At 45.8% G+C, this 11,458-nt stretch overlaps 1 long non-coding RNA gene across 1 annotated transcript in view; it reads left to right on the forward strand.

Moving 5' to 3' along the window:
• The window catches only part of LOC107978133, a 24,584-nt gene extending 17,158 nt beyond the window's left edge, over positions 1 to 7,426 (forward strand). The window contains exons 2-3 of the long non-coding RNA XR_003485008.2: positions 5,274 to 5,396; positions 7,174 to 7,426. This is a non-coding gene — a long non-coding RNA (uncharacterized LOC107978133). The remainder of the gene's footprint in view (positions 1 to 5,273; positions 5,397 to 7,173) is intronic.
• The last annotated feature ends 4,032 nt before the right edge of the window (positions 7,427 to 11,458 follow it).

Genomic DNA, 11,458 nt, shown 5'->3' on the forward strand with positions numbered 1-11,458 from the left:
GCCATCACCTGCACAGAATGACTGGGGTCTACACTGCATGCTCAAATAACTCCAAAGGAAGGCCATAAAGCCACAATGTGTTCCAGCTTGTAGAATCACTCACCCCAGGGAGAAATCTAATCTAGAAGGAAAGACAGCACACTAACTGGACACTGGGCTACTGCCCAGGAAATTAAAAGACATTTAATCCACCACCTATTGAGACAGATAAAACCACCTGACGCTCCCCAAGGGTATTTGGCTAAAAGTGGCATTAAATACTGTTAAAGCACTGCTAATTTACACTAGCCACCCTTTTAATGTTTATTTTTCCTTTAAGTAAGCTAAGACTCTGCCCCCCCACACCCCCTCATGACTTAACTCCCTAATTAACAATCCCTTTTCTAGTGCTCCATTTGCCTGCAGCTTGTAGGACTGTCCCTATACCAGATCGGCTGCTGTGAACACTTCACAGTCACCCCCAGAGACCTTTGACTGATGTCAAGACATTCTCACTTTGGCCCCAAGGATTGTTTCGGGGGTTGGTGGCAACACCCTGGCCACATTCCCTTACTGGCTGTATAAGCAGCAGACTATTCTGGCTCTTCAGGACTTTGTAGAACCATCCACTTAGGCTTCAATATTAGACCCAACAATGTTGTCTTTCCCGTGACCTTCTGTAGTCTAGATTTCTTGTTGTTTATTTTTGAGACAGAGGCTCAAATAGCTCAGAGGAGGGAGGCGCTTGAATTCTCCATCCCCTTGCCTCCATCGCCCAAATGCTGGGATTGCAGGTGTGTACCACCAACCCCGACTCTCTTGATTACGTTTGATCTTTATCATTATGAGTGAAGTAGATTGAGCTGCTAACTTGAAGATGCGGGCAGCTGAGGTCCCGGTAGCCTGGTCAGGATTGTAGCATTGTAGCGGTAGCAAACACTGCCAGCGCTCAGCACAGGAAATCCCAGGTAATTGCTGCCAAGGCTACAGCTGCGAGTGGTTAAAGCCCAGGCCCGTGAACCTGCCATCTTTCTGGAGGCTGGAGCAATAGGCAACAACACTTGTCCTCCACAGTGAGGCAACAACACAAAGGCACAGTCAGCCGCCCCTAGCCAGGCTGGCAGATCCGCTCCCTTGTGCGCCTGCGCCACGGCCAACCAACAGCCAGCAAAAATAAATAAATAAAACACTCTTCAGCTCGCTGAACCCCAGTTTAGGACAGCCTTCCTCCCAGCTGTCACCATTCTGTTTTTTTCCCTCCCCAACTCCGCGGGCGCGCAAAGGTGTTGGTGGTCCCAGATGTGAGTGGGGACACGGACCTATCCTACTTGAAGCGCTTGTGGTTTGTTGTTCCAAGAATAGGGTTTTGCACTTTTAACAAGGAAGTGAAAAATAACTATAAATGTTTACGATCTTGCTGACCATCCTCAAACCTGGTTCTTCCTGGAGCCTGGGGTTCATTGGCTGAATGACTGAAGGATGGGCACAGCTCTGCTACCTACTTGCTTGCCGTAGTCTGCATGACCAAAGAGTCTGGAGGGATAGGACCGCCCCGCGGTGGTCGGATGTCTGTTGATCAGGGTATCCATCCCTCCTCTCTGAGGGTGACACGGGTGGCCCGCTGTGCCCAGGGTGGGACTGAAGCACTGACCAAATGTCAATGGTGGAGAGTTTTCATTTGAACTGGCCAAGAAGACTTCCTGTAAAAATTCTGGGCTGAGCAGGCCAAGGTCAGGAGCCAACCTAGAGAACTACCTGCCCACATGGACACATGGTTGAAGGAAGGTGTGTCACTCCTGCCCTGGGCAGGACAAAAACCTGAGTGGGCTGGTCCAGAGAAGGGGTGAGTCTGTTAGAACACATTTGACTCTTGCCCCTCTGCCCCCACCCTCTTCCCCTTTACAGAGCCAGCAGGATTAGACCAGGTGGGTTACATTTGGCCCACAGGGGCTGTTGGGAAGGGCAACATGATTTGGTTTTTCAATTTCATTTTCTGTTTTATCTATCTCTCATCTTAAAAGTGGAATAGGACACCGGGCAGTAGTGGTGCATGGCTTTAATCCTAGCACTCAAGAGGCAGAGGCAGGCAGGTCTCTGTGAGTTCGAGACCAGCCTGGTCTACAGAGTTCTAGGACAGGCTCTAAAGCTACACAGAGAAACCCTGTCTCAGAAAATAAAATAGAATAAATAATTGTGGAATAGGTAGCCAGTGAGTAAAGGCACTTACCTCACAAGCCTGGCAACCTGACTTCAGTTCTCAAAACCCCCAAAGTTAAGGCCAAAGGAGACAACTGACTCCTGAAAGTTGTCCTCTGACCTCCCCTTCCGGGTCATGGCCGGTGCACCTAAATACATAATAATCACACACAGACACGTTAATAATATTTTTAATGGAACAGATGATTTGTCTAAAACTGTATAGGTTCTGATTCAGCAAGATGGCCATATACTAAATTTTGATTGGCTGATTAATGGTATTCTGGGTTTTCTGACAGTGTTGTAATACAGTATGTTTCCATTGTGTTGCAAATAGAGGGTGAAGTCAAGCTTGTGTGCCTCTGATGTCCTAACTGGTCTGCTGGATATCTGTAACCCAGCAGGTCTGAGTCACTCACTGGTCCTATGTAGGAGGCCTCCAGTCACAAGGACAGCTTCCTCAGTTTTTACCCCAGGAGCCCCTCACTGGATTCTAGGGAGCTGGCAAGTGCTCATAGGTCAGAGAGAGAAAAGATGAGATACCCTCAGTGTGGCCTTCTCCATATCCATCACGAGAAATGTCCACCTGGGGACTATAGAAAAACGCCATCAGCAGCATACCTTCAGACCTGCTCTAGCTAAATTATGCAAAGTTTTCTTCCCTAGCTGGAAGACGTGCTCAGAGGTGAAATTATTTTTATCCATCTACATCCCAATATCAGAGTTTTGTTTGTTTCTTTGCTTTTATCTTATTTTATTTATCCATTTAACTATTTACTTATTGGGACAAGGGTGTCTTTATTGCTTTTCTATTGTTGTGACCATGACCAATGCACCTTATAAACGAAAGCATTTAACTGGGGCCTTGCTTACAGTTGCAGAGGGTTAGAGTCCATGACCATCATGGTGGGGAGCGTGGCAGCAGGCAGGTGTGACACTGGAGCAGCAGCTGAGAGCTTACATCTGATCCAAGCACAAGGCAGAGAAAGAACTAACTGAGAATGGTGTGAGTTTTTGAAACTTCACAGCCCAATCACAGTGCCGACCTCATCCAAAAAGGTCACACTTCTCAACCATTCCCAAACAGTTCCAACAACCGGGGACCAAATATGAAAATACAGGAGCCTATGGGGGCCATTCTCATTTAAAACAACACACAGGGTCTCACCATGTAGACCAGGCTAAGCTGGAGCTCACAAAGATGACTGGCCTGCCTCTTGCCTCCCAAATGTTGAGCTCTGAGGCATATACCACCTTGCCTTGGCTGTTTCTTTGTTTCCAATCTATTCTTGGTTGATTTCTGGGAGTGCCATATATATATATAATATATATATATATATATATATATATATATATATCTTCCCTGATGCAGGTTTGAAGGTGGGGTTTAAATGAGTTCACCAGACCCAAGATAAATGATAAATAGGTGTTTTATTAGGGAAGAACTTACATAGATAGGAGTAAATAACTGCCGCAGCCTTCCTGCTCTAGAAGACGCAGTCTCTGCTCTTCTGATGCTCTCTGAGATGCTAGCTCCTCCTCTTTCTTAAGGGGTCAAGTCTACACCTGAAACCACGCCCAAAGGGTATGGTCACTACTACAAGTTCACTGGCAAGGCTAGATGCCATTACACAGGTCCCTGAGTCCTTGTTGGCTTTGATCCACTGTGATACAGAAGACTAGAAAGTGGCATCTTTTAGGCGAAGTTTCACTGGGAGATATTTTCTATTTTGTTTGTAGTCTCTGGTTTATTCTTTAAACCACTATTTATTTCTAACACTGCCTAAAAGCATTGGGATAGATGGATTTTAATAAAGAAAAGCTGTTTTGTAACATTTGCCATGGAAGGTTAATGAGAGGGGTAGAGAAGACACCAAGAGGGAATCATAGCTACCAAAACAAAACAGAGCCATCATCACAAGACAGAAGTCACCAGACAGGGCAGACAGGGCCATTGTGACAACACAGCTACCAGGGCAGATGGCCTCGGAGACAAGACAGCAATCACTAGAGCAGACAGCATCATGACAACATGACAGCCACCAGGGCAGATGGAGCCAATCAAACAAAGCAGGGATTCTGGGGCCACAGGCACAGACAGAGGTGAGCAGACATCCCCCATCTCCACAAGCCAGTACCAATACTCCTCCGAGATAAGTACCCACTGTCCTTTGCTGTTGTGTGGGGGCAGGGCTGCTTTCCTTGGTAATGTTGGCTCAGTGCTCTGAAGACTGCTTCTCCCATCAATTCTTGAATATCTGGTGGCTACTGCTCTCACAACACCCCCATCCCTCCCAAACCCTATCAAATGAGTACCTTTGTTTTACAAACTGGCTACAATCTGCATGTTATATCCTGTGAATATAACTAAATGACCATTGTTCAACACTGATAGGAAGGGTTACCACAGGCTTACCATCTGCTAGGCCTGGTGTCTTACCAGTAACTGGTCCTATAAACCTCCTGGCATGTATAACGACCTTCTAAAGCAGTGATCCCTTTGGGGGGTGGAGTCACATATCAGATATCCTGCATATCAGATTTACATTATGATTCATAACAGTAGCAAAATTACATTAATGAGGTAGCCACAAAAATAACTTTATGGTTGGTGTAAGGATTTAGGCATTATGCTGGCCTGCCCCTGTCACCTGGCAGAATGCACTCAGGCAGTACCCTGGTCAGCCCAGGGTTCCATGAGTGCTAGTCTGCATGCAAGTGCAAAGGACCCCTTTAAAAGACAGACCCTGCTCACTTACATTCTCTTGCTCTCTTTCTGCTCTTTCCACCTCTCCTCTCTTTCTGCTCTTTTCCAGCTGTTTTCCCGATGTTCCCCTGAGGCAGACAGGACTTTTCCTGTCTCCCTCATCTCTTCTGTCCTCTCTCTGTGTCTCTTTACCTCTTTTCTCTTTCCTTCCCCCTCCCTCCCCTTTCTAATTAAACTTCTCACTCAGACTCTATCTGCCTGGTGTGTTTGTTCCCTGCCTCGGTCACCCTCACCTGTCGTGGAATCTGCCATGGTCTCCCATGCAGGAACCCCCTTCCAGCTTTATCCTAACTTGAGCAAAAGAACAACATTGGTGCATGTGACTTGGCAGGTTTTCCTGGCATTTGTTCCTGCCTGTGGCAGTCTGAGATATACCGGGACCCTGTAACCTTCAAATCAGTCATCTTTCCAACTAAGGACCTCTGGATTCTTCCATCCACCACTGCCATGTCTGGTAAGCCTGCCCCTTCCTCTCTACCTCTACCCATGCTTCCATGAGTTAGGACTCGTATCAGGACTGTGACAATCTCTCACCTTTTTGGCCAGTTCAAAATCCCAGTACTGGGCGACTACGTGTCTCTAGGGCTCCAGGAGCCCTGCCCCCTGATTTGTGCTCAATGAACCACAAAATCAGCCTGTGCCTCTAGTGTCTGATCCTCCCTTAGTCTCTGGGATGATGGAGATTATAGGCTTTGGATCTCTTATGGAAGCTGCCCCCCCCTCCATGTCAAACCATGTGCCTACTTATTGGCATCCAACATTCTACAAGTGATCCATAGTTGGAAGTGTGGCCTCTACTCTTTTTCACTTGTCTGTTTCCCTCCTCTTCCCGACATGCTAAAACTCTCCCGCCTGCCACAGTGGCATCGCTTCCCATCATGGCTAAGCCTGTCTCAGGGCGGGAACCTCCTTCCACCTGGGAATGTCCTGTTTCACTAGACCTCTTATGCTCCTGTTCCAAATGTCTCCACTCTTCTCTATGCAGATGCCAGCAGCTCACAGTGGGCTGCCTGAGGCAGCATCTGCTCAGTATGCTCTGAGAGTTTTTTTTTAAACTTCAGTCAGATAGCAACGTGTTTATGGAAGCAGCCACTTTAAGCCTGCCCCCTCTATGGGTTACTCCTTTCCCTCAGTCTAGGCAGAGGGACAGTCTAGCCAGCTTCTGCTGGCAAACCCTGCTGACAGACATAATTCATTTACCTTTTGCCTTTTTTTTTTTTTTTTTTTTTGGTCTCTAATTTCTTCTTTCATTGGCTCTGTTGTGCATGGCTTGTTTGTGTAATGGCGTACCTTTCCAGGGCCCAGTAGGGGACACATTTCACACAAAAACCTTGCCTGTTCCCTCTGCAGTGGATCTGATTTCTTGTCACTGGCAGTTTTAAGTCTACTCTGTCTCTTTAAATCTCCTGTCTGTTTGCTACCATGTGCAAATCAGAGATCACACTCTGGTTCTTCTTACTTTTACCCAGTCCTGTTTAATACATCTGTGTGTATGTGTACATGTAGCTACTGTTTAAAAATGTAACCTAACTCTATATGCAACTTAAATTTAACTGTGCTATGTCTCAAATATTTCTAAACTGTCATTTATCTTAAATTGATGATAAAATTTTATTTTAAATTGATATGTACTTTCAATTGATGATAAAAATTTAAGGTTATAAAGATCTATTTCAAATTAACAAATTATTTATGCCACCCAGTCCTTCCTGTAAGCTGTTTACAAAGGCTAAGCTTCTATTACAAAAGGGGATTTTTCTCTGCTTCTTTGTCCTTTACAGGCATAAATCTAACCTACTAAGTTAAAACCAGTTACAGTCAGGCTGGAGGACTCTTGAGTAAAACATCCCTCCACAGCCTCTCAGCTTCAATCCAGTTCTCCAGATAGATCCTGCACTAATGCCATTATAGCCATACTAAGTACAGATTAATTAATTACAGGGATAAAGCCTTACCTAGCCACCAATGTGCTTAAGGCAAGTAACTTAAAAAGATAAATTTTGTCTGCTGAAATATACTAAACAGACAGACAGCCCTCAAATGCTCAGAGATCTAAAGAATATGGCATTTAAAATGTTTTATTAAAAGGCTTTCTATAACAGAGAGACAGGCCAGCAGCTGGCATTGGCCCATTTCCTCCAAAGAAGACTGGACACTGAAGAAACTCCACCCACAAAAGTGGTAATGCTAGTCACTAAACAATCCTGCTTTTCACCTCAATTGTTGCAAAGGACTCTTCGGACTGTGGATAAGAGGACACTGGAATCGACTTTCTCCGCAATGCTTGGGCCAACAGTAGGCGAGTCTTCCTAAAGAACCTAATCCACAGGTCTCACGCTGTCAGCAGAAGGCAGGTGTCCTTAAAGCCTATGACCTCAACACTGTAGAGGACCTGGGGGTGGCTGTCCATGCAGCCAGCTAGTAAGTCTCTGTTACTCTTTAATCATTAACTCAGGTAAAATTTTATCCTTCTCAAGAACTCTGATGCACACGTGGGGCATTGGTGGTGCATGCCTTTAATCCCAGCACTCGGGAGACAGAGGCAGGCAGATTTCTGTGAGTTCGAGGCCAGCCTGGTCTCCAGAGTGAGTGCCAGGATAGGCTCCAAAGCTACACAGAGAAACCCTGTCTCAAAAAAAGAGAAAGAAAAGAAAACTCTGATGCTTTTGACAACTGGTAGCTTTGCCAGCTTAAAGCAATAGCCAAGGCTCTAATTGTCACAAAACAGATTTCAGGAACAGGTATTTTAGGGTTCATGTCTTCACAAACTCAAAAAATTCTTGTTAGTTCCAGGGAGCTGAATTGAACCCACCCAAACAGGTCAGATTTGCTCCAAATATTAGTCAACCTTTCCCTGGTCCCGGGACTGCCTTCCCTCATCTTGGGACCCCTTGGGAACCCCTCCGTCATCTTATGATCCTCTTCACCTCAAGTACCAGGACCTAAGACAATTTTTTTCCCAAACTTAACTTTGTACTCTGCTCTGCCAACATCTTGCCAGGTCTAAGAGGTGACAGAGAGATTCATATAGCCAGGACTTCGATGAAACAACCAGCTACCCCAGGTGCCATGTTCCCAAAGATGGTCAACACCCTCCCCAGATCAGCAGGAAATAGTCTTGAGAACTCAATGTCCTTATTCCCTAACCTGCCATGCCTAACTCCTTACCTTTTTAATAATAAGTAAAGGAAGGAATGTAAGGATTCAGGTATTATGCTGGCCTGCCCCTGTCACCTGGCAGAATGCACTCAGGAAGTAATCCTTCACCTATATTTTGTAAGTACCCCAATAAAACTGGTCGTTCTTCAAACTGGTCTTTGATGGTATCTTAACATTAGCTTGTTGTTGGTTCCTGAATGTGAAGTAGACACTTGCTCCTGTCCCCCTAGGGATATTGTCACCCAAAACCCTCTCTTTGGCTATCAGATCACTGAAACAATGGACCTAAAAAGTTGGAATTCCCCAGGAATCTTATCCTAAGAGAAGGACAAAGGGACAAGAATTCAGCACAAGACACCCCAAGACCAAGTTCTCAGCACAAGGAAATGTATTTGCCTCAGAAGGACAGAGGGACAGAGGGCAGGGAATAAGAGACAAATACAGGAGAACTGAAGGCAAGGGGGAAGAGGAAGGGAACAAGGAAGAGGGGGAAGGGGTATTTGTCATGGAGTGGCAGAGAACTGCCCCTGGATAGAGAAGAGACAGATGTGGCCCATAGGCAAATGGTAATTTATAAAGGTAAAAGGGGAAAGCCTGTGTTAGGGTGGGGTGTTTGATTGTAATTGGGCATGTTAATTAGAGCAGCCAAAGGGGGGTTTTGATTGATGGGCTTCAATACTTTGATAGATGGACCTTGGTAGTCAGCCTCAGGAGGAGGAAATGGCCAAATAAGAGAATAGACCTTGGTGGCTAGCTTCAGAAATGCAATCTAATGGTTTTTAGCAAGGCAGTGGGGATGTGGGAAAAGGGCAAGGCCTGCCAGAGCCATGTTTGCCATGCTTGGGCTGGCTAGAGTCCCTTTCATTCCCACCTTTTTGTTTTTTGTTTTATTATTTGTTTGTTGGGTGTTGAGTAAGTGGGCTTCTTTCTGACTGCTTCCTTTTTGTTTGTTTGTTTTCCGAGGCAGGGTTTTTCTGTGTAGCTTTGAAGTCCTGGAACTTGCTTTAGACCAGGCTGGCCTCAAACTCACAGAGATCCACCTGCCTCTGCCTCTCAAGTGCTGGGATTAAAGGCATGTGCCACCACCACCTGGCCGCTGACATTGTGGTGTTGTTAAGGGACCCAGGAAATCTGGGTTGCTGGTCAAAGTCAGGAACAGAAGGCTGTGTCAGTTGACGTCCAGGTTTTGCAGAACTCTATGAAGCTAGGGAAGTGTAGTCTGAGAGGCTGGGCCAGGATGCAGATTCCAAAGAAACATCTGGGGCTGGGGCTGGGGCTGGGACTGGGGCTGGGCTGGGGCTGGGGCTGGGGCTGGGGCTGGCGTTGCTAGAGCAGTCTGTAGTTGATTTGAAATCCTGTCAGGAAAGATAGACTGAGGACAGAGGTAAAGTTAAGGAGTTCTGAAAAAAAAAATTATCTTGGATGTACATTTGAAACTGTTAAGTTCATGGCCCTGATAGTTGGGAAGAGACCAGAGAAAAGGGGAGAGATCCTAGGGAAGGGGAAGTGATCACACTGAAAAAAAATAGGCAATAGGTAGGAACCTTAGGTTATTGGTTGGCTGGAGAACTTATCTGGAGTCTGTTTGGGAGTTCATGAGAGGAGCCAAGGAAGTTTAGATTGGCTATATGGGTTGTTTGGGGGAACACCTATTATTTGAAAGCAGGGTCTGGTTGTGTTGGAGAGAGCATAATTTAAGAAGCTTTTGTTATATCATAATAGTCTTTCCTGGGTGTTCAAGTGGGTTCTGAAATTGAAATATTTCAAAGGATGAGGTTGAAGCCTGGTGTCAGTCAGAGAAGCAGCTTGTCTCCAGGAAACGGACTTCACACTTCTGACAGCTTGTCAGACCACCCTGTAGGGGAGGCTGGAGCCGAGATGGTGATGATTGGTGAGACAAGACACCTTGACAACACTGCGTGGCTCTGTGTACCTCTTGCCCTCTATTTAAATCTAAACCTGCTGTCAGTACCTAGAAGATGAACTTGGGGGCCGTGGGATCGATCTGTTTGTTCCTTTCCCGAAGCATAACAACACACTGAATAAATCCCTTCTTTTGTATTTTCCCTATGACTTGTGTAGTTGGTCTGTGGAGGACAGTGGCAGAGGCTGGCTGTTCGGGCAGTCCAGAGGCCCACACTCTGACACAAACAGCTCTGGCAGCAGTCCCAACAGGAGCACATGCTTTGCAGATGTTGGCAGATATCATGAATCAAGCTGTGGCTTAGTGCTTTGTGGGCTGGAGAGACTTACGTCACTGATAGAGAAAATGTTAATGATAAATGCCAATGAAACTTAAGAGCACTAAGGCAGTCACACTGCAAATAGCACCACCATTATGCAGAGAAGGTGTTCCATTTACAAACAATCTCCAGGGCCTAATCAGATGGCTCAGTGGGTAAAGTGCTTGCCTTGCAATCATGAGGACCTGAGTTAAATCCCCAGCACCCATGTAAAACTGACACTGTAGCACACCTGTCTGTAATCCCAGCATTCCTATAGTGAGATGGTAGAGGCAGAGACTTCCTGGAAGCTAATGGGCCAGTGGAGAGCAACAAAGAGACTGTGTCAAACAAGGTGAAAGGCAAGGACCGACCCCCAAAGTTGTTCTCTGGTTTCCACATATGTGTCAGGGCATAAACAGATTTCTTTAAAGAGTTATTATATTTTTAATTTTGTATATGATTATACATCCTGTTGAAGGTCAATATTAACTGTGTAGTTTGAATGCAATTGATCCCCAGAAGCTTATAAGGAGTGACACTATTTGGAGGTGTGACCTTGTTGGAGTAGGTTTGGCCTTTGTCACTGTGGGGGTGGGATTTGAGGTCTCTGGCCTCAAGCTACTCTCGATGTCACAGTCCACTTTCTGTTGCCTTCTGATGAAGATGTAGCAGCACCATGTCTGCCTGCACACTGCCATGCACCCTGCCATGGTGATAATGGACTGGACCTCTGAACTGTAAGCCCCACCTCAATTAAATGTTTTCCTTTATAAGAGTTGCTGTGGTCATGGTGTCTCTTCACAGCAATAGAAACCCTAAGACATTAACCATCAAACATACCCACCCAGAGGGCTGTCAAGAGACATGGAGTAAGGAAAGCCTTTATAGACCTGGCTAGATGACAGCTGTCCTGTTGCTCTTTAGGCCACAAATTTCTTAAATTGTGGGACATAATCCCACTAGGGAGCAGAATTCAATGTGGGGGCTATAGAAAACTTGGCAAGACTAAAACATTTCTGAATATGGAACTATCACAAATTACTTTCAAATCCGAGCTGGAGAAATAGTTCAATGTTAATAGCACTTGCTGCTCTTGCAGAGGACCCAGGTTCAGTTCTCAGCACCTACATGT

Source organism: Cricetulus griseus, chromosome 4 (assembly GCF_003668045.3).
Source record: "Cricetulus griseus strain 17A/GY chromosome 4, alternate assembly CriGri-PICRH-1.0, whole genome shotgun sequence".
Taxonomy (NCBI): Eukaryota; Metazoa; Chordata; class Mammalia; order Rodentia; family Cricetidae; genus Cricetulus; species Cricetulus griseus.